The 24,053-nt window shown below is 46.2% G+C and overlaps 2 long non-coding RNA genes and 1 other non-coding gene across 3 annotated transcripts in view; 2 read left to right on the forward strand and 1 right to left on the reverse strand.

The window, feature by feature from the left end:
• Positions 1–24,053, forward strand: part of LOC116437354 — a 400,531-nt gene that overhangs the window by 233,076 nt on the left and 143,402 nt on the right. The window lies entirely within an intron of this gene.
• LOC116437355 lies at positions 4,416–23,639 on the forward strand. The gene is made up of 3 exons (XR_004237263.1): positions 4,416–5,222; positions 21,745–21,751; positions 23,628–23,639. It is a non-coding gene; the product is annotated as an uncharacterized LOC116437355 (long non-coding RNA).
• Positions 7,504–7,573, reverse strand: TRNAK-CUU. The gene has a single exon. It is a non-coding gene; the product is annotated as a tRNA-Lys (tRNA).

Raw genomic sequence — 24,053 nt, forward strand, 5'->3', positions numbered from 1 at the left:
CTGTGTCTTCTTGTGAGTATTCTTGTGATTCCCGGCCCCTGGGAAATTATTTTTAATTTCTCCTTTTTGCCGGTGGTGGGTGAAGTTTGAGTCTGAGGTTTAAGATGGGAGCTAAGCTTTCCCAGCCTCAGCGGGAGGTTTATGTCCAAGTTGGGGAGTCCCTGAAGAATTGTGGGTTAAAGTTAACAAAGGGGTTTTTGAAAAGGTTTGTTAAGTGGCTGTTCTTTTATTTTCCCCAGATGTCCCCTGCTAATTTGAAGTCAGCCACGTTTTGGCAATTTGTGGGGGACAAAATATTAGAATTAAGCCAAAGGGGAGATTCCTCCGGAGAGAGGTTTCTCTATATGGTCTGGGCTTTGAGAGATATACACAAAGCTAATCGGAAAATTAAAGAAAAGCCCCGAATTCTCCCCAGTTCTTCCCAAGTCCCTCTTTCCCCCCCTCGCATTCCTCATCCCACTACCCCGTCACTGAAAAGACTGGGAGTTGTAAAATGCCCAGAGGCACAGGGCTGCCACCGTCTCCCTGACTCTCCTCGATCCTCTCAGCCGCCCCGCCGCAGTAGCCCTGGCCAGGCTGTTTCGGCTTCTACCCAAACCCTCTCTCCTATGCCCTCTTCCCCGGTTGTTCTCCCAAAAAGCGGTTCCCAGTTTTATTGTCCTGAAAATGATGGTGAAGGCTTTTCTTCGTCCACCGTTTTGTCCCCTTTCCCTGCTGTTCCTGCACTCCCCCAAAATGGAGGAGACCGCATGGCACAGCCCGCCTTTTTTCCTTCTTCTTCCCAAAATCCTCTTGCCCCCGCTCCTCCTTGCCCTGTCCTGGCCCCGCCCCCTCCTAACGTGACGTCTGTGAGCTCCTCCTTCGTGCCGGGTCCCGCCCCCTGCATCGGGAGTCCCCGCCCTTCCCGTGGCCACTCCTCTTTGTCCTCAGCCCCCGCCTACCGGGAGGAGCCTTCTGGTTCTCACGCCTCGTCTTCCGGTTCCCACGCTGTGGAAACCGGAACTGACGCCATCTTGAACCCGGAACCGGGAGCCTCCTCCGGTCCCTTCGCCGCTCCGGTTACTTATAACCAAGCTGGCGGCAACCCCACCTGGAAACCCTTTGACCCTGTTGGGCTCAAAGAACTTTGTAAAGCCCAGAAGGAGTTTGGGAGAGAGAGTCCATATTTCCGGAATCTCCTGCGGGCCACCCTCACTAATACAGTGTTGGTCCCAGCAGACCTCCAAAGCATTTTTTCCTGCTTGCTTTCTCCAGCCGAATTCGAGTTGTGGGATGATGGGTGGAGAAAGCAGCTAAGAGAGGTCCTCCCAATCCTGTTGCAAGACCCTAATAACGCAGGGGTTTCCATGGACCACCTTACCGGTGAGGTGTTGCTTGCCAAGCCACAAGACCAGGCCCGAAACACCCCAGAGCCGGTCTTAAATGCTGTTAAACATGCGGCGGAGCAAGCATTTTTAATGATGCCCCCTAAATCCGCGCCTCTACTAAATTTTACTGAAATTCGGCAACTCCCAAATGAACCATTTATTGACTTTATTGACAAATTAAAATTAGTGGTGGAGAAGCAAGTGGAAGATACAAGAATTAGAGAAAGCATAATCACTCAAATAGCAAAAGCTAATGCAAATGAACCTTGTAAGAGAGTGATTATGACCCTTCCACTTGATCCTCCACCAACGTTAAAGCAGATGATTTGACACTGCACAACCTTAGTTCCAATTGGCCAACCAAATTTAAAAATGAGGGGGAATGTGGTAGGAGTTGCGGGTGCCGCTGAGGCAACGGCACCTCAGGACAAGAGGATGACAAACAGAACCTGGACCTGTCACAGATGTAGCAAGCCAGGACATGTGGCCCGGAACTGCAGAGCTCCAGCCCCGATTAATCAAAGTTCCCGAGCTGTTTCCCCAGGGCAAGTAGCATCGCCCACTCCCATGGAGGTACAGCCGGGAAACTGAGGACCCAGCGCGGATCTGCGGCCCCGCGTGATGACATAAATAAAGAAGCCGCAACCAGAAAAACTGTGACTGCAGCCACTGCAACCAGGATGGACTCCATCACACCTCAACGGGTCCTTGTGAGCTGCAAAGGACTGAAAGACTGCTGCTTGTTTATAATAGGAGACACCACGCATATACCACCAGAGATCTCAATAACACCAGAGATCGTCCAAGTAGGATCACAAGGACTCTTTACAATTAACATCCAATGTATTCATCCACCTTTCTTTCTTGCAGCTGGCCAGGTTCTCGCCCAGGCCATCCTCATGCCCAGAAGTTCACCAGAAAACTACAACCCATCTGTCTTCTGGGCTGAGGTGGTAGGGGAAGATAAGCCGATGCTAAGCTGCAAGATTTCATGTCAGGGCTTGGACATCAGCCTAGCAGGGATGATGGACAAGGGGGCAGACGTGACGGTCATCGCCTCCAACAACTGGCCGTCACATTGGGGATTGCAACCAGCGGAAGGTGTTGTTACGGGTGTGGGAGGATCCGTGGCTGCCCAGAGAAGCAGGACGCTTGTCCAGATTGAGGGTCCAGAGGGGCGGATTGCAACAGTCCATCCATTTGTTATTGACTCTGGGTTTACATTGTGGGGCAGGGATCTCATGTCCCAGTGGGGAGCCCGGGTTGAGATCCCATCTCAACCCCGGGATTTTTAGTAGGGGCCACTGCGGAGCGCCCCACCCAGAAATTGAATTGGCTCACTAATAAAAGGGTCTGGGTGGATCAGTGGCCTTTAAAAACACACCAATTGAGAGCACTCACTGCACTCGTGGAGGAGCAGCTGGGGAAGGGGAACATTGAGCCTTCCAACAGCGCTTGGAACTCCCCAGTCTTTGTGATCCGGAAGCCGGGGACAGACAAGTGGAGACTCCTTCACGACCTGCGGAAAATTAACGAGGTCATTGAGGACATGGGACCCCTGCAGCCTGGAATGCCATCACCCTCTATGCTCCCTAGGCAGTGGAAGCTAGCAGTCATAGACATCAAGGACTGCTTCTTCCATATCCCCCTGCATCCGGACGATGCACCCCGGTTTGCCTTCTCGGTGCCTTCCCTCAACCGAGAGGCTCCCATGCAGCGCTACCAATGGCGAGTTCTGCCGCAAGGCATGAAAAACTCGCCCACCATCTGCCAGTGGTATGTCGCTCGCATTCTGTCCCCGGTCTGGAAAAAGGCAGTTAGAGCTGTGATCCTACACTACATGGATGATGTTTTGGTGTGTGCACCCACACAGCAGTACCTGGACTGGACTCTGGGGGAGGTAATCAGGGCTTTAGAGGCTGATGAATTTGAAATCCATCCCGAAAAGGTCCGGAAGACCTCACCTTTTAAATATCTAGGACTCAAAATTGAGGAGCAGACAGTGGTGCCCCAACCGTTAAAGATCAATGATAACCCCAGGACTCTGCAGGAACTCCATCAACTCTGCGGGTCCATCAACTGGGTGAGGCAGCTCCTGGGACTGATGACTGAGGACCTTGCCCCTCTGTTCAACCTGCTTTGTGGGAACGAGGATCTCAAATCCCCGAGGCAGTTGACAGAAGAGGCAAGAAACTCCCTCATCAAAGTCCAGGAGGCGCTGTCATCTCGCCAAGCCCATCGTTATGCCCCAGGTCTGCCCTTTCAGTTCATAGTGTTGGGGAAAATGCAATAACTCCATGGGCTGGTTTTCCAGTGGGACAAGGTGCAGAGGGATCCCCTTCTGATTATTGAGTGGGCTTTCCTCTCGCACCAGCCATCCAAAAGTATTACCATGCCACAGGAGCTCATGGCTCAGTTGGTGATAAAGGCTAGGTCTCGCCTCCGTACCCTTGCGGGGTGTGATTTCACATGTGTTTACCTGCCACTAACAACCAATGCACTGGACCATCTCCTTCAAAACAACAATCATCTGCAATTTGCCTTTGATAGTTATTCCGGACAAATATCGGCTCACAACCCGAAACACAAATTGTTCAATTCGGCCTTTAAATTAATTCCAAAAGAAATTCAGAGTCGTGAACCCCTCAATGCCCTGACAATCTTTATGGATGGTTCTGGGGCATCTCACAAGTCTGTCATCGTTTGGAGGAATCCTTGCACTCAGAAGTGGGAGTCTGATGTGCAGGTGGTCGAAGGATCACCGCAGGTTGCGGAGCTTGCCGCAGTGGTCAGAGCATTTGAGCGGTTCAATGAACCTTTTAATTTGGTAACAGATTCCGCATATGTAGCAGGAGTGGTGTCCAGAGCAGAAAGAGCATCGCTCAGAGAGGTGGCAAATCCAAAAATCTATAACTTGCTTTCGAAGCTAATCCAAATTGTCTCCCACCGAAAGCAAGCCTTTTACGTAATGCATGTGAGGTCACACACTGACCTGCCAGGATTTATTGCCGAAGGCAACAGGAGAGCAGATGCCCTAGCTATGTCCATCGAGCTAGCGAATCTGCCTAACAGATTCCAGCAAGCCCAGCTGAGCCATGCAATGTTCCATCAAAATCCTCCAGCTCTCGTCCGGATGTTCCACCTCACTAGAGACCAGGCGAAAGCCATTGTGGCAACATGCCCCAACTGCCAAAAACATCAGCTTCCATCACTAGGTCAGGGGGTTAACCCCCGAGGCCTAGGCAGTTGTGAGGTATGGCAAACAGATGTCACCCACTTCCCCCAATTTGGCCGCCAGAAATATATTCACGTTTCTGTGGATACTTTTTCTGGTGCAACCTTTGCCTCAGCTCACCGTGGGGAGAGGGCCAAAGATGTCATCAACCACCTGGTACAGGCCTTTGCTGTGTTGGGGACACCAAATAAATTAAAAACTGACAATGGCCCTGCGTACACCTCTGCAGAGTTGAACAGATTCATGAGTGAGTGGGGTGTGGATCACATCACTGGCATCCCTCACTCACCCACAGGCCAAGCCATCGTGGAGAGGAAACATCAGACACTAAAAAGACTGCTTGAACAACAAAAGGGTGGCAATGAGATCGCTGCCCCCACCATAAGACTGTCCAAAGGGTTGTTCACGTTGAACTTTTTAAACTGTTCCTATGAGGAACCTGATCCTTCCATCCTGAGACACTTCACAAACTCTGCCAAACATAAACTGACTGAGAGACCTGAGGTCCTAATAAAGGACCCTGACACTTTACAGATACGTGGCCCGTACCCCCTAGTCACCCAGGGTAGAGGCTACGGGTGTGTTTCAAGCCCAGAAGGACCTAAATGGATCCCTGGAAAGTGGATCAAACCTTTCTTAACAAAGACATCAAAACCAAAGCAGCCTGAAAACGCAGTAGCAACATCCTGGAAAAGGAGAAGAAACAAGACCTCCTGAATAAACAAGAAATTCTCCTCTCAGGCTGCAAACATTCCCTTTCCCACCTTCTCTGTGTTTCCCTCCCCTAAGTGGCCCTTTGTTTTGAAAGAGGGGGAGTACAAGGGAGCCATTGTTATTTAAGTTAATTGTATTTGTATTAATTTTATTTATGTTACGCTGTCCCTAAAGTTATCTCCCATAACTGTGTGATGACATCCTACATGCTGCTGTCCCACCTGCTGCTGCAGCTCCTCCTGTACACTGGGAGCTCCAGTAGCCGGATTCCTTCAATTATCAAGGACATTGTATGGGGTTTCTTTATGGAGTTGTTAATTTTATTAGCCCTTCCCATTTTTAAGTGTTTGGTTTTGAAATCCCTTAAGCCTTTCCCCTCATTTCAATGTAATAAAGAAGGGGGAGATGTTGGGGTGGGTCAGTCTGCTCTCGGGCTGAAACCATCAAATGTCAGTCACCAGAAGAGATCACTGAGGTCTAGGTTACCTCCCCCTGGGTGGCTCCCAATCCTAAATTACCTTCCCCTGTTCCAGAAAGTTCTCAGTTTTTTAGTTATTAATTGGTTTCCCTGTCATGACTCCTGCCTCCCCATTTTCCCCATTTGTTCTGAAAAATTGTATCCTCCCCTCCGCTTGTACCCCATTGGTTGTTTTCTCTTTCCCTGCCTTGCTCCACCCCCCCATAAAGGGGGCTAGCCCGCGTCTCCTCGGGGCTTTTGCTGGTCCCTGATCCCTCCTGCAAATAAACCTGTTGGAACTCACACCAGAAGCCCCTCCCGCCTTCTTTGCCTCCGGGCTAATGCCAGCCTGATCATCGGCTGCCCGACGTGCTTCCTCTGGGGAGGAGCCAGCGCACGCAGCCATCTGACGCTGATTCCACTGAGCTTTCCAGCGAGGACGCTGTGGAGGCTAACGCTGCGTCCCCTCTGCCCGAGGGCACGCCGGGGCTTGTGGTGATAAGCCCCGGGTTGCGTTACTTCTGTGGTATAGTGACTATCATGGCAAGGGCATCCGCCCTTGCATTACCTTCCGCTATAGGTCCAGGCAGAGTGGTATGTGACCTAAGATGCAGAATGTAATATTCATGAGACCTGTGAAACAAAAAGTTGTACAGAGCGGTTAATAACACAAAAAGATCTTTGTTAGAGACTTCCTTTTGGAATGAGTGCTCAATTCTCTCAACAATTCCTGTAACGTAAAGAGAATTACCAACAATGTTCATAGGTTTCTGTGAAAAAAGATGAAATGCTTCTACCACAGCTGCCAGTTCAACTAGCTGGGTAGATCCAGTTTGAAAGGTTATTGAATTTTTCCAGTCCCCTATCATTTTTCTACAGGGTGACAGTTTTGTTTTTCTTTCCTGATCTGTCAGTGAAAACAATTTTTGCATCAGGAATTGGGGTTTTTTTTTGTAATTTTCACTGCTGAAAGGGGAGTTTTTTGAAGGATTGTAGCAGGGTATGTCAAGGCATTGTGTGAATAAACTGTCCATTATAGTCCACAAGAGCAATTTGAAATTACAGTGAATCCCTGTGTCTTGGGGTGACCTTATGATATGTATCCCATATCGCTGCCTATGCCCAGAAATTAATTCCTGTGCCTTTCTATGCCTCTAAACTGAGCCTGAGAGGGGGAAGGAAAAAACTGAGCAAAACTTTTTCAAAGCAGTTTGCAGCTTGTTCAAGGTCACACACAGATAGCAATTTGTTTCCAGCTGCAGCAGGGGAGGGAGGAAGCACCCGGCTGGCTGCTCCCAGGATAGTTTTTTTTTGGCCAGTCGTTCAGCTGCTTTGTTCTCCGGATAGAGACTGAGAGTTGAATTTTTCCTTCCCTGGAATTTCGGATTTTCTCCCTTTTCTACTGGACTGCTTGATTGCTTTAACCTCAGAGCACATCGGAAGGACTTTCCACCAGGCACAGAGGGCCTGGCCCTGGCCCAAGCCCCAGCTCCGAGGAGACCAAAGGGAGGACTCTAACACTTTCCCAGGTTTTTTCTCCACAGTGAGAGATTTTATTATTTAGCATTATTTTCCTTTCCCGTGTGTTTGTTAAATAAATAGTTTTATCTCCTTCACTTTCCTTCGAGGAAAATCTATCTTTTCCCGAACCTGGTGGGGGGAACGGGTGGTTGTGCCTTCTCTCAGAGGATATATTTCTAAATTTGGCCAAACCGGAACAAATTTAGTGGCGCCCAACTGTGGGGCTCGAACCCACGACCCTGAGATTAAGAGTCTCATGCTCTACCGACTGAGCTGGGCCACTAAATTTGTTCCAGATCATATCCTGTCAGGCTCTGACATCAGTCATCCCATCGACAGCAGTCAAATAATCATTTCGAGTTGAGTGGTTATAGTTTTTGAAAAGGTGTGTGGCAAGAAAATCCATTCTAATAACCAGAGACAATGTTCTTGCACATCACATTGGCCAATAAGAGCATAGGGTTGGAAAGACTGCAAAATCAGGAACAACCGCAAAGGCAAAGCTGGGTTTCGACGTGTGGCAAAGGACTTGTTGATTCTATTACTTACAGTCTCTAAAGCCTTTTGGGCAGTTTTTGTCAATTGCCATGGGGAAGAGAGGTCTGGGTCCCCTTTTAACATTGAAAATAAAGGAGATAATTCTTCTGGTGTAATTCCCAGCAAAGGGCAAATCAAATTAATTGTGCCCAGTAACTTTTGCAAATCATTCAACGGGCATATGTTAGTTTTCAAAGTTACTGGCTGTGGGATGACTGTTTTTTCAAGTAGTTTAAAGCCCAAGTATTTTCAAGGAGGTTCTGTCTGAATTTTGTCTGTGGCTATGCACAGACCTCTGCTGGTGAGTGTTATTTTTAAAGCTGCTAGGCAATCACACAATAGTGTCGTGCTGTCGGAGGCAATTAAAATATCGTCCATATAGTGATACAGCAAAACGGATATTTTTGCCGTATTGGCTGTATTGCTGAGTGAATGACAAATACTTCGACTGTTTTTCATACCCTAGGGTAAGACAACCCAGTGGTATCATTCCATGGGGGTTTCGTGGTTGACAGATGGTAAAGAAAAGGCAAATTTAGGTGCATCGTCAGGATGTAAAGGAATTGTGAAAAAAACAGTCTTTTAAATCAATTATTGCAAATTCCCAATGTTCGGGAATCATCATGGGGTTAGGTATTCCTGGTTGTAATGACCTCATAGGTGACATGACTGCATTGACTGCCCTGAGATCCTGTAAAAGTCTCCACTTTCCTGATTTCTTAGTGTACTAGTTTGAAAACAAACCAGTGGGAGGCACCAAGTCAGAATAACAATTTAATAGGGAAATTAAAAGAAAATAAAGGCAGAAAACACTGGTTTAAACTGACAGAGTCAGGATACAACCTGACACCCTGTTAGTCAGGGTGGCGGTAGCAGTCCGATAAAATGGTGGCTGCAGTCCTCCTGAAGTTGTGGATGTGGTTCTGTTGAAGCGGTGATCCCATAGAAGGGTCTGCTCTTCCTCGGAAGTTCCAGTGGTGGCTATGTAACTCTTGTCCTCTGGGAATTCAGTGGAAAGGGGGTGTCCGTGGTGTTCGGAATCTCAGATTATATCTAGGATGGAGTGCTTGGTTCCTCCTTCTGGGTGGAGCATCTCACAATGGGATGATGAGTCATGAGGCAAGGCGTTGATGGGCCCATTAAGCAGAAGATAGTCTGGAGGGAGTTATCTATGAGTCATGAAGCAAGGTATTGATGGGCCCATTAACAGAAGATAGTCCTGAGGGAGGAGGCAAGGAAGCACTGCCCCACCTGGTTTCAACAGCTCATGAGGATGGTAATAACACTGCAACCCAGGACACTTAGGAATAACAAAAATAGATGTATTCCATGGGCTGGTGGAGGGGACTATGTGACCCAATTGTAGTTGTTCCTGTACAAGGATTCAGGCTTGGTGAAGCCACTTGCCTCTTAGAGGGCCACTGCTCGATCCACACAAGCTTATCGCTAAGCCAGGTAAGTTTCAGGAGCAGCATTTCATCTGTGGCCCCTATAAAAAACGTGTTGAAATGATCAAGCCCCATTGAGTCAGTAGATCTCGCCCCCACAAAGTGCCCAAGATCAGGAGTGCATACGGTCTCAAGGTGGCAGTCTTGCCTTCTGGTCCAACCATGTGTAGTTCTTTGGCTGATTGCCATGGTATCTGTTGTCCACCAACTCCAGCGACAATCACTGTGGAGGGTGCCAAGGACCAATCAGGAGGCCACTCCTTCTGCGCTACGATGGATACATCGGCTCCAGTATCAACCAGTCCTGTAAAAGACTTAGAGTCTATTTGGCAGGTCAGTAAGGGCTGTTGTGTTCTAATTACTTTGGACCAAAAGATCTGAGAAACATCTGTACTTCCAAAGCTCCCATTGTTTCGTTGCTGCTGCAATATTGGCACTGGACAAGGAATTGCTGGCAGCGGTATGAGCGGCTCCCTTGAGGCACAGTGCAAGGGGGGTTAGGAGTCCAAGCCATAATTTTGATTTTCCCTCTATAATCTGCATCAATAATTCCTGGTAAAATAAAAAGTTCAGTTTGAGTGGTAGAAGAATGACCCAATAATAAAGCGTGAGATTGAAATGGTAGTGGACCAAAACCAGCAGTGAGTAATAGATGAACAGAAGCATCTTTTAAGACTGTGGTAGAGCTGATGGCCACGTCCAGGCTGGCGGAGTCTGCGGTGCCCCTTGCCAGACCTGAGTTTGCATTGGGGGTTGGCTGAATTGGGCCCCATTGGGTTGAGGGGCACCAGCCTGCACACCCCTGTTCAAGTTTCCCTGCTTTTGGAGTGCATTGCCATCCTTGTCGTACTTAGTGTGGCATTGGTTACTCCAATGAAAGCCTTTTTTTTACAGCGAGGACAGGGTTTATTTGGCTTTTTATTAGTCTTCTGTCCCTTTGGGCATTGTTTCTGAACATGCCCCTCATCTCCATATGCAAAGCACTTAACAGTTGCTTTAGCTGCTTGCAATTGCTGGGCGATTGCAGTAGCAATTAGTTTTGCTTTATATTGTTCTGAGCCACTATTAGCACATGCTTTGATGTAATCAGCAAGCTCAACATCGGTGAGGTCACTATCAGATCTAAGGCTGTTTTACAGTCATTATTAGCATTCTCATAAGCAAGGGATTTTAAAACAGCATTGGCTGCCGCTTGCATTTCAATTTGCTGTCTGACCGCCTGTTGCAGTCAGTCAATAAAGTTGATATATGGTTCCTGGGCACCCTGATGAATCGCTGCAAATCCTGGCTCTAGATTTTTTGTATCAGGTACTTTTCTTAGAGTATGCGACACTATAGTTGTTGTTTGGTCCCAGGCCTGGGGTTGTAATTGCAGCTCGGCACGAGCAGTAGCATACATGCCAGTCCCTGAGAGCTGGGGTGCCATGATATTAAGTGGCGGATTTTAACTACCATTATTCAATGCCTGGGTTTGAGCCAAATCTACAAATTTCGTCCACCACACAGAGTACTGCCCCCCCCCCCCCCGTTAAAACTGTTTTAAAAAGAGATTTCCAGTCCACTGGTAACATGGTATGCGATTCAGCAATAGCATCTATTAAATTCACAGTAAAAGAGGAATGCAAGCTGTTTTCCTTCACCGATTTCCTTAGTTCTTTAACCATTTCATAAGACAACTGTTCATGATGTGGATTTTGATTGCAATATATTACAGGCATAGCTTGTAAAAAATTCAATATCTCCATTTTGTAAAGCTTGCCTGCAGCAGCTATGTATAAACCTTTCTGGCTCAGATTCAGTGGGTGACACGTCCTCATAATCATTAGAAGAGTGAGACGTGGCATAAAGAGGACAAGTGGGTGAAATGGTTGCAGCTGCCTTTCAGCATGCTGTCTGTAATATTTCTTCCACACTAGGAGTGGTGGCTGCCATAATGCGTATTGGGGTCAGAGGAGGGTATAAATCTGGTTCTTGGTCAGGATCAACCGGCCCTGGATCAAACAGGTCTTGGCGTTCTGGATCATCCTCCTCAGGAGAGGATAGTGGTGTGTCCGAGGGAACATGGTTCACTTCCTTAAATTGTTGCAAGGCAGAATAGATGGCACGCCAAGTCACAATATCATCGGGGCCAACGTCATGGTGAGTAACCTGACGAGTTTGTAAGCATTCCCTGACTTTTTGCCAATGAATGAGCTCATAAAAACTGTCAGAGGGGTACCAGGGGCAGTTTTGTCGAATCCAAATGAGCAAAGATATAAGTTTCTGAGATTACTTTAAATCCTTGCTCCCTGGTAATGCGCAACAAAGAGTCTTTATGGAGTCTTTGAGATTTGGTTGTGCTTTGCCCCATAATTAAAGAGAAATGACTACCCGGCTGCTCGCTTGGCTAACCTTGTTCTATAGCCGCGATGAGAGGAGCTCCTTGGTGATCTTTCAGGCACAACGGGATGGTTAGGCCAGGGTCTATCACAGGACTGGATAACCGCAGCAGTTGTCAGCTCATGTTGGGCGTAATTTGTGATACATGAAGGGATGAGAGACACCAACAGAGATGCAGGTCAATCTTAAGATTTTATTTGCAAGTGTCAGTATATATATCTCTACTCCTAAGGACCTTATTTTTAGCTACAGCTTACAGGCTTAATCACAGTTCTGCAATAAATCTGTCCTCTTGACATCTTCTATTGTTCCCTCCAAAGCCATGGCTAGTAGAGAGCAAAGAGTGTACTGTTCTATGTTGAAGTAGAAAGTTGTTGGTCCAGTTCTGTCTCAGGTATGCGCTGCTGCTGCTGCTGGCGCTGGTCTTTGTTTAACTCCTTCCTTACACCAACACTTGTTACCCCAACATGTTCCAACGCCCCTGCCATGGGCAGGGACACCTTTCACTTGACCAGGTTGGTTCAAGCCCTGTTCAACCTGGCCTTGAACACTTCCAGGGATGGGGCATCCACAGACCATTGTATTCAGCAATAAAAGTGAAGAGAAAGGAAGGTAGGGAAGCATTTACTATTAAGACACTTGTCTTCTGAAGCAACTGCTACATATACTGAGGCTCTACTTTCCAGGATGTGGCTGGACATTGCCCACTGGTGGGAAGTGGAGAATAAATATTTTTGTTTGTTTGTTTTGCTTTGCTTTTACAGGCAGCCTTTCCTTTTCTTTATTAAACTGCCTTTATCTTGACCCATGAGCTTTCTTTGTATTTTCTCTCCCCCATGTCCCACTGAAGAAGGGGAATGATACAGTGATTTTGTGGGCACCTGGCAGACAGCCAAGGTTAACCCACCACAGATATACAAGACAAAAAGTGACAAATGCCATGCACCCATATTTTGGTAGGTCCTACCTCCTCCCAGAAACCTCAGGGGCCATTTGCCCCAGAAGTCCCCTTTCCAGTCATAAACTCTGTTGTGATTGTCTGGCAGGAACAGCACCTCCCACTTCTGGTTTACTCTGAGGTACATCAGACCAGGAAGACCCTTCCCCTATATACACAATAGGGTGCCATTTTGTTCTGGTCACTATTTTATGACAGGGCACTATTTTGTTTTGGCCACCATTTTATGACAGGGCTCAGGCCAGTTTATGGCAGGAAGCTGCCATTGTGGTACATGTCATACTGCTCCGTGATTTGCTGATGGCATTTGAGTGCACCCTCAGCAAGTTTACTGATGACACCAAGCTATGTGGTACAGTTGACACACTGGAGGGAAGGGATACCATCCAGAGGGACCTTGACAGGCTTGAGAGGTGGGTCTGTGCAAACCTCATGAAGTTCAACAAGGCCAAGTGCGAGGTCCTGCACAAATACAGGCTGGGAACAGAATGTATCGAGACTAGCCCTGGGGAGAAAGACTTGAGCTGTTTGTAGATAAAAAGCTCAGCATGACTCAGCAATGTGCACTGGCAGCCCAGAAAGCCAACTGCATCATGGGCTGCATCAAAAGATGCCAGCAGGTCGAGGGAGGTGATTCTCCCCCTCTGCCCTTGTGAGACTCCACCTGGAGTACTGTGTCCAGCTCTGGGGTCCGCAACACAGGAAAGATGTGAACGTCTTAGAACGAGTTCAGAGTAGGCCACTAAGGGGGCTGGGCTGTCCAAGGTCTATCAATATTATTAAGATTGAAGCAAAAATAGCATTGAATGCCTCTGATTTTTCTTCATCCCTATTTGTCAGGTGACCATCTTCAACAAGTATTGGTCCAACGTTTTCCTTGGACCTCCTCTTGCTATTAACATACTGTAGTAGAGTAGTAGAGAGAAGTAGGACACTGATTATGTGGATGATTATGATTAGATTTATTACTAATACATTATCTAAATATTGATAATGCATTATATAATATAAGCAGGTTCAGCTAGAAACGTACAGGTTTACAGTCTTTGGTCTTGCAGAATACACAATTACAAAGCAACAAAGCAGCTATGGAGCTACTTTAGGATTTTATCTCCATATGTAACCCAATCTTAGCGCTTTTAGCCACCCATTCAAAAGTGAGTGTTCCCTGTCTTCAGGCTGGATGTACCCTGCAGGTGTCCATGCCAGGGGAAGGGCAGGGGGTGCAGGATCCACCTGGAAGCTGCCTGCAACCTTGGGAGACCAGTTTGCCCAGTTGACCCAACTATCTTTCATCACAGTCGCACATACTTTAAAAAAACCTCTCGTTGTCTGACACAACACTGGCCAGTTTCAACTCTAGTTGAGCTTTGACCTTTTAGGTCTTCTTCCTGCATATACAAACCACAGCTCTCTGATCTTCCTGCAAAGCCTGACTTTGCTTCCAAAGATCATACAATTTCTTTTTCCTTCCAATTTCCATGAGGGCGATATCCCTGATTTGGGCCCCAGAGAGGGGAAAGCAGCAAATTTCTCTGAAAAGAGGGTCTGATCTGCAAATGAGTGCCTCCATTCCTCTCAGGGGGGAGTTACATGTGACCATAACTCACTGCTCTTTCTTCTCAGCACTGGTCTTAACATGGGTCTTGATGCAAACAGTTGATCTGATCTTGATGAGAATGCTTGTGTAATTTCCTCCTATTCTATTTCATACGCTTTTTCTACCATACCCAGAGCCTCATACCTATTCTGTAAAGGTAGCTGAGAGGGTAAGGAGGGGTTCCTCTTACAGCTCCATGCAGTAACCTACTTCCACTCCTCCCTATCCCTTGCACCACTGCTTTCCACCTGGTACAGAACAGATACTGAACCTACCTCTAGTGGCCATGCTGACTTGACTTATGTGTACCAGAGACAGCAGAGCACAGCTATGGTGAATCTCCTCAGACTCAGATGCTCCTCATTCTGCCCACCTCCTCCTGAGGCTCAGCCACCAGGCAAAGGAGTTCATCTACCTGGGCACACCTCTCACAGGTGTGCTTGCTGTCACCATTTATCTTTGGGAGTGTCCCCACACACACCATAGAGCCTGAAGCCTATATGGTTGCTTGCTCTGGCAGGAGCTCTGTCTGTGTGGCTGCATTGGTTCTACCAGGTGCTAGAAGTTCAGGATAAGCAGAAGACAGCTTTTTGCTGAGTAATCACCATGTTGCTGCATAGCAAAACCAGCTTTTGTTTGATGAGCTCCCCAGCAGCAGAAGCCTGCAAGTGATCATTACCCATGCCTCACTGTGAGAAAAGTGTGGGTGATACCTGTAGTGCATTTGGGGCATGCGGAGGCATTACTTACAGACAGTGCTCAATTCCTGGTGGACCAAGTGTCACAGAAGTGTTCAGCATACCAGTTCAGCTGACAGTAGTGTAAGCAACCAGGAAAATTTTTCTGGGAGAATGTCATAGGTTAGCAAGCATAGTCCCGGAAGGGATGTCCTTGCTAAGGGGTGCTTACAGTTTCCTCTGGGACCTCACAGAACCTATCAGCTGGCCAGTTTGAATATGGACAATTCTTTAAGCCACTTAAAGTTGTGACCGCCTCTGTGATACACACTTAAGAATAGACAAACTCCCCCCCCAAGCTCTCTCTCGTTTCCAGTGCAGGGACAGGTGGCTGCGGGCCCCGTGTGGGGGCCAGCGAGCCCGGCCAGGCCCTGCTCGGGCCAGGCCGGGATGGGCCACGGTCATCCTGGAGTCGATGGACCTGTTCCAGCCGTGGAACCCCCCCCACTGCCTTGCCGTGGGCAGCCGGAGCGGCTTGGCTCTCCCCCCCTCTCCACTGTGATAAGAAACATTCAACATTCCAGCTGCAAAGCTGCAAGGCCAAGGTGAGATTAACCCTTTTTATTGCTGTGAAGAGCTGAAAACCTGAGGGAAGAGAGAGAGGAGATGTTTAAAGCTGAAATTCTGTTGTGAAGCTATGATATATCGAAGTATCCCATTGTAATTTCATGAAGATATGGGGGGTGGAGTGTTCAGCTCGTAAGCAAAAGCACCTACGCTGAGATAGGCAGATGCTGACGCAGCTGTAATTTCATGAGAAGTTTGGACAGGGAGAGATGAACCAGATGAGGACTTTTGCTCCAAATGGGAAAGGAGAAAAGCTCAGTCCCTAGAGATGCTCCCAGAGATAGTCCTAAAGATGAAGATGAGGAAGACCCTTTGCTCCCAGGGAAGGAGAAGGGCCTCTATTTTTTGTTTCTGAATGGCTCAACCTTAAAATTGTACCCCAAAAAACTTCAAGAGTGGACCCTCGAAAGCAGTTGCGGGAAAAGCTGCAAGTCGGGGGAAGGGACTCATGCAGGCAGAGAGACTCCTCTTCCTAAATGGACTGAACAATATTTGGAAGTGGCGGCTGTCTCGTTGTGATAATGTTTTCATAGCACGAGCAAGAAGAGACTTCTCTTTCTAAATGGACTGAACAAGGTTATTATGGAAGTGGTAAACAGACTGAACATCTTAAGGGTTGTCTTTTCACATTGTCAGTGGGAGAAGGGAGGAAGATGGGGGGAGGAGGAGAGTTCTGAAGGTGTGGTATAATTTTTTTTCCCCTTCTTTTTAGGTCTGTTAATAAACTTCTTTATATTCTTTCAAGTTTGGTGCCTGCTTTGCGTTTCTCCTAATTCTTATCTCACAGAAGATAAACAGTAATGAGTATTTTAGACCAAACCACTACACTAAATTGGTGTTTCCGCCCAGTTACAAACCCAACCCGCTACAGAGAGCTACTCAAGTTCGTTGTTACTGGGTTTGTAGATAACAATGCTTTTAGTGGCAATTATACTAAGAACCATTTCAACTTTAAACATTATGATATAAATTTTGTGGCCCTCGATTTGGATAGTGAAAAAATGCCAGCAAAACTGCTGCAGCCTGATTTTGAGAGTGGACGCTATGTAAGACAATACATGCAGCTCATTCAACCAGCAGACCATTCCCTACTGGATGACAGAGAAGAATTTTTCCTGTGGCTATACTCTGTATGCCTTTGACCTGAATGTGCTGATCATTATTCCCTGATTAACACTGGAAGTCTGAGAGCAGAAGTACAATTTGCAGGGGCCTTGACTCCCACCAGTAATATGATTATGTACAAGGTATTTGACAATGTGAAAGAAATAAAATGGAGGAGACATGCTCTTGGCCTACATGTGAGGATGGACACTGAACAAGTCTCTTGGTTTTTTTCAGCAGACCCCTGATGCTTTTCCTGATCTTAAAATCAAGAGTCAAACACGATTAGAAGGGAAAAAGGGATTTTACCTTAGTATTTATTTTAAGGATCCTTAGGTGCACTATGTCTAGGTCGAATGCATCGAGATGCACACTGCAATGCACACCATACAAAAGATCTGGTATAACATTATAGGTTTTACTAATTAGCATATCTATCAAAGATTCCCCAATGAGAGGCTCGAATGAGCCCCCCTCCCCAAGGAACCGTCCCCTGGATGGTTCTATCTTAGTTTACAAAATGCATTCTGGAGGACCTTGGGGTCTGGGGCATTCTGATCCCTAACTACAAAGCTTCTAAGATGTTTAGTCTCCTAGCTTGACAAATAAGTCTAAGAATGTAGGCTAAAAACCACTAAGAATACAAAATCTATAAAAAGGTATATAAAAGGGGTATAAAAGAAAAGGCAAAGAATCATCATGGCATCATTTCCCCCCTTTTAGAGACTAACAAAACTCTACCTTGTCTAGTCTCTATATTACCCGCAGAACCGGTTTACACAACCGGCTGCTCCACAGGAAATTACACAGATAATAACTAAAATTACAGCTATTATAAATGCTTCTTTTACCCAGGCCCAGTTTGGTAACCATGAAGCGAGGGTATCAAAAATATGATGAAATTTTAAAGTGTTATTTCTGGAAGCTATTTCATGTAGAATTTGAGTTCCCTTCCAAATTTCATCCAAATCTTTCTTAATTCTCTCACTTTGGTCCACATAAGAACAACAGGTAGTATTGACAATAGCACATACACCTCCTTGTGCAGCAAGTATGAAATTGAGAGCTATCCTGTTTTGCATAACTGCAGGGGACAGACTGTCAGCTTCCTCCTGTAACGCTGAAATTGCATCTGCAGTATGCTACTCAATGTGTTCGATGATGGCCGAGATGCTTACAATTGCTCTGTCTAGTTCAATTACGCCATAAGAGGGTAGAAGGGCTCTGACTATGCTATGGAAGTGTGGGACAACTGAATGAGGAGATTAAGAGATCTTTTCCTCCTCTCATTTGGTTTCTCAAGATGGTCAAATATTGTTATATTTGGGACTACAGCCCCAATGGCACAAGCCTGGTCTTTGTTCACGGGCATAACTTTTCAGGCCTTATCACCACATATCCAATACAACCCTGTCCCAAACAGCTGAGCCAGTCTCCACCCTGTCAGTTTCATCTTTTCCTCAATTCTTGGGTCTATTATGTCCCTGAAATGGGTCTTATGACAATATGAAGGAAGAATGGCCTTTCCTGTGGCGTTTACAATTGCTCAAGGAACCTTATAGTTTGCATGCTCTACCAGGCCACTCAGGGGTATGGGGGACAGAAGGGTGCTATTAATTGGTTCCCACGTTTCAGTGCGGTTCTCTTCCATTAAAATGCCAATCAATGGCCAGTGACCCTTCCCATCTAGGGGTGGTAACTGAGTACAGATCCAGCAATTGCTCTTATTAAGAACCATGGACACATTTTGGACCACAGACATGCAAATCATGGGGTGAACCCTGAACCATGGTTACCAGTTGGGCAAACAGCAAACATGTAAAAAACAGTTTAAACTGCATCTTTCTGATTTGTATCAGTCTCTGTCTTCTGGGTGGTTTCGGGAGCAGAAGCTTTCTTCACCCTGGAGTAGTGAATCCACGGTCCCTTGCCAGCAACCTTGACCGCAGTAAAAGTGGTCAGCAAAACTTGGAATGGTCCCTTCCACTTGGCTTGCAAGGGGTCGCTGTCCCACCACTTGATGTAGACCCAGTCTCCAGGCTGGAATGGATGAGCAGGTGTGTCCAATCCTATTGGTTTGGATAACACGATCAATCTCTGGAGCTTCTGCAAAGTGGAACTCAGAGCCATTAAATACTTTTGCAAATCCTTTTTACCTCTCATATGAATTTCCCCTGGGATGTGTGGAACCTGGTATGTCTTGCCATATAATATTTCATAGGGACTGATGTTGTCCCTTCTCCTTGGCTGTATGCGGACTCTCAGCAAGGCTATAGGCAGGGCTTGAACCCATGTCATGGATGTCTCTTGACAAATCTTGAAAATCTGGGTTTTGAGGGTCCTGTTCGATGCGTTCAACTTTGCCACTTGCCTGGGGCCTGTATGGTGTGTGCAGGTCCCAGGTAAGTCCCAAAATCCTGCTAACTTCCCCAACCACCATTGCAAGAAAATGTGGTCCCCTATCTGATGACATTTCCAAAGGAACCCCAAATCTTGGTATTATATGATTGAGCAAAGCTTTCACTACTTGTTTTGCTATGTTGGTGCAACAGGGGAAAGCCTCAGGCCATCCACTGAAGGTGTCAACCAGTACCAGTATATACCTGCATCCCTCTTTGCGTGGCATCTCAGCAAAATCTATTTGCCAATAATCTCCCCGGAGATCTTCTGTTTTGGTCACTCCTAACACAACTCTCTTGCTTGTGTCAGGGTTGTTTTTACAGCAGGTTTTACACTTACTTGTTATAGATTGTACAGTATCAGTCATCCCTCTCCCTATCACTACTTTCCTTAGATGTTTCAAAAGATTTTCTGTTTCCCAGTGGGTACTTCCATGCTCTCGTTGGGCTATTTCCGGGAGGAGCGGGGGTGGAACTACAACTTGTCCTACTGGGGTAACAGCCCACCCACATTTGATTTTAGCCTTAAGAAACTTAATTGTGATCCCTCTGATCCTATTTTTGGGTAAATTCTGAAAAATCTCTCTCTTTCTGTGGTACCACTGCAAAAATGCCTTTTTCTGCAATCCCCCTGGCTGTTTCGTCAGCAAAACTATTTCCCAGTTCAGGGGCTATTTTCCCTTTTTGATGACCCTTGCAATGCATGATAGCTACTTCCGTAGGCTTCCAAATGCTCTGTAAAAGTGCAAGAATCTGTTTAGCATGCTTAACCTCATTACCTTGAGCAGTCAGCAGGCCACGTTCCTTCCAAATAGCTCCGTGGGCATGAACAACACTGAAGGCATATTTGGAATCAGTCCATATGTTCACCTTCTTCCCCTTGCTCAGTTCTAGAGCTCTCGTTAGTGCAATGAGTTCAGCTTTCTGTGATGATACATCTGGAGGCAAGGCTTTTGCCTCAATGATTTTATCTGAGGTGGTTACGTCGTAACCGGTCATCCTCCTACTGTTTCTCATGAAGCTGCTCACATCAGTGTACAGTTCCCAGTCTGGGCTCTTCAAAGGAACATCTTTCAGGTCTGGTCTGCTGGAATAAGTTTCCTCTATTGTCTGCAAACAATCATGCTCAGGCACACTGTCAAGTAACATGGATGATAAAAACATTGCAGGGTTTACCGCAGAAGTTGTCTTTAGAGTAACATCATCCGGTTCTAATAACACAGATTGGTATTTGAGCATTCTGCTAGGGGAGAGCCAGTGTCCCCCCTTTTGCTCCAGTACATTTATCACTGCATGGGGTTCATACATGACAATGTCTTGCCCTAGGGTGAATTTACGGGCCTCCTGTATTAGAAGGACCATTGCTGCCACAGCTTTCAAGCATCCTGGCCAACCCTGGGCTACATTGTCTAGTTGTTTTGAGAAATAGGCCACAGCTCTTTGCTGGTCTCCAAGGTGCTGTGCCAGTACCCCCAGAGCAACATTCAGTCGCTCATGTGTAAAGAGTTCAAAAGGTTTAGTCAAGTCCAGCAGCCCCAGAGCTGGGGCTGACATCAAGGAATGTTTCAGTTATTTAAATGCAGCCCTGGCATTCTCTGTCCACATGATTGTCCCCTTTTCGGCTGCTTTAAGGACATCATACAGAGGTCTTACCAATAATCCATAGTTTGATATCCATAGGCGACACCAACCTACCATTCCCAGGAAGGCCTGCATCTCCCTTACGGTATGGGCCTCTGGAAGTCAGCAGAGAGCTTCCTTCCGTTCTCTGCTGAGTTGTCGATGTCCACGGAAAATTTCCAGGCCCAGGTAAACTACTGTTTCTCTGGCAACCTGTGCCTTCTCTTTCGAGACCCGATACCCACTTTGGCCTAAAATGTTCAACAGACTTACAGTGAGCTGGATGCAGTCATCTCGTGTCTTGGCTGCTTTCAAGATGTCATCAACATACTGGAGAATGGCTCCTCCTGGTTCTTGTTTCCTCCAGTCCTCAAGCTCCTTTGCCAGCTGGTTTCCGAATATGGTCAGGCTGTTTTTGAATCCTTGTGGTAAAACTGTCCAGGTGAGCTGGGTCTTCCTCCCTGTTTCTGGATTCTCCCACTCAAAAGCAAAGAGTTCTTGGCTATTCTTGTGCACAGGAATGCAGAAAAAGGCATCCTTGAGATCTAAAACAGTGAACCACCCAAATTAATTTGTTAGTGTTGTCAAGAGTGTGTAAGGATTCGCTACCACTGGGTGTATGTCCTCTGTTATCTTGTTAATCTTCCTCAAATCCTGTACCAACCTGTAGCTTTTACCATCAGCTTTCTTTACTGGCAAGATTGGTGTGTTGTGCCTGGATTCACATTCTACTAACAACCCAAATTTGAGAAACTTTTCAATCACAGGTACTAATCCCTAGCGGGCTTCTAATTTCAGAGGGTATTGGCTCTGCCTTACTGGTGTAGCTCCTACTTTGAGTGTGATACAGGTTCAGCTTTTTTGGATCTCCCAGGAGAATCATTGGCCCACACTATTTGAATGACAGCCTCTTCAACTTCTTTGGGAATTTTTCCATAGCATTCCTGTACAAGTATAGCAGCTGCTTCAATAATTTTAGATTCTGGGATTATAACTTTCACTCCCCCCTCCTTGAAAACTTAATTTCTGCTTCCAATTTTTCCAATAGATCTCTGCCCAATAATGGCATTGGAGAATTTGGCATATACAGGAACTGGTGAGTGACCCAGTGTTTTCCCAATTTAAATTTTAAAGGTTGGAAAAAAGACTTTGTTTCACTTGCTCCTGTAGCTCTGACCACATCCACAGTGTCTTGACTCAGTTTACCTTTTAAAGTATTTAACACAGAATATGTTATTAACTCAACAACCACCCATTTCTGGTATTGCTTCAGCTTTTCCATCTGTTCTGGGACATTAGGATCCCAGTTAGGGTTCGCTAGGGGATAGATATCATTAACTGACCCTTTGAGACTCCCAGTTGCAATTTGAGTTTCTATAGCAGATATAAAAGCTTTGTTGATCATTTCTTTCTCTGTGTTATCCAATAATTCATCTAGCATACCATTGAGATCACCCCAATCTAGGCTTTGGGATTTGATTGCCATTTCTATACACATAGCTAGTTTTTCTGGGTTGTCTCTGTACCTCCTGTTATAAACATATATTGTAATATTGGCTTCTCGCAAGTATTAAGGCAGATATTATATAATGTTAGAAATGCTTTTGCTGTGTGGATGTAGTTTTCTTTCTTTTTAGCAAGAATTTAGCAAGTGTGATCGAGTAAGATAACTTCCAATTGAACAGAGGATGAGGCTCAAGAGTGGCTAATCAACACTGCCAGGAGAACAAAGGGGCCCAAAGCAGCTAATCCCCACTCTGCCTGGGGGGCAAAGAGGCCCAAAACTGCTATCAACCCTGACTGCCTGGGGAATTAAGAGGCCCACTCAACTATCAACTCTCACTTAGGGAGCCCAGGCCCAAGAATTAAAAGAAATAAAACTGCAAGGCAGAAGAATACGCATGCTCTAAAAAGGCGGAACCAAGGAGTGGCCATGCAGAACAGCTCCTGGAAAAGTTTGAATATGCATAGAGAACAGACAGTGAAAATGGTATAAAAAGGACTCACCTCGAGCATCAGGTGTGCTCTTGGCAGAGCGCCAAGGCACCCGGCCGTTACATCTTTGCTTTATTTTATGTGTCTCTTATTGTCTTTATATTAAACTTTTTAAATTCTCACATGAGTGTGAACCTCGTTTTTCACAATTGGGGGCTCGTCCCGGATCTACACCTCGCCTCTGAAAAGCGTGAGGGGATTCAGAGCAAGGGTAAGGCGCCCCCCACCCAGTTTTCGGAGGGTCCCTGCTCCATATCCTCTGGCGTGGATCAGTGGCAGCAGGGCGACACCCGGAGGACAAGAAAGACACAAAAATAAAGCAAATGAAAGAGAGCGCTCTCAATAAAAACCCCACGGACACTGGAAAAGCAACAGGACTGGTAAGTATTGTCCAAACAAAAAGGGGGTGGTTACGGGAGATGAGTGTGTGTGAATGAGACGTGGACTGGTTAACCCCAGATCTGTGAAGCGTGTGGGGCAGTCTCTGAGAGCTGCGGTTCCGTTTCGTTCGCGAGAACAGCGGCCAGCGAGGAGACGAAGAGAGAGATAAAAAGAGTAAAAGAATCTCCCGGGGTGACTGGGACGGGGTCCCAGGGAAGGGGTTACAAAGTGGGAGCTACCCCCCCCCATATGCTGGGTTGAGGGAAATCCAAGAACACCCAGGATCCTAAGGATTATATAATACCCATGGGTGAATACTAACAAGTGACTTGAAAAAGGTACCTTATTATTCTGCTGTAAGAATGAGTGAGTGAACAAAAATAAATTAAAAAAAAAAAATAAGAGTGAATGTGTGAATGAAAGACTGTGTAATTAGAAGTAACTTTGTTTTTTGGGGAGGTGGGCTATAATAAATCTTTTTTTTTTTTTTTTGTACTGTGAAAGGGTGGGTAGTATTTTACAGCAGTGAAGTTGGTTTTAAAGGAGTGAGTTGGTATTTCAAAGGGGGGGATAAATTGATATTTTGAAAAGAGTAAGTTGGAATAGAGAACCCCTGGAAAACTGGGACAACAACTTAGTAAATTCAGTGCAAATGATAAAAGGGTACTAGAGGATATACCCCAAGACAGCCCCCTAGGAGTCAAACTAGCAAATTGGGAAACTGATCCTTCTACAAAAGGAAAAGATAAAGTAAAAATGATTCAATTCTGCATGAAGGAGTGGGTAAAAAAGGAAATCAGACCTGATCATGTTTACTGGCCAAAATATGGGTCTGACGAGTCATGGATTTGCCAGGCTTTAAATGTATTTGTGAATTCGAAAGAGCCATCTAACTCTGAGGAGGGAGAATATGCTTCTTGCTGGACATGAATTACAGAACCCCTGGGAACTAAAGTCTTTAAAATATCAGAAACCCCAGAGGAGAAGCAAACAGAAGAGAAAAAAGGGTGGGACCCCTTAGAGGTATTGCCACC

The sequence above is a fragment of the Corvus moneduloides genome, chromosome W, assembly GCF_009650955.1.
Source record: "Corvus moneduloides isolate bCorMon1 chromosome W, bCorMon1.pri, whole genome shotgun sequence".
NCBI lineage: Eukaryota > Metazoa > Chordata > Aves > Passeriformes > Corvidae > Corvus > Corvus moneduloides.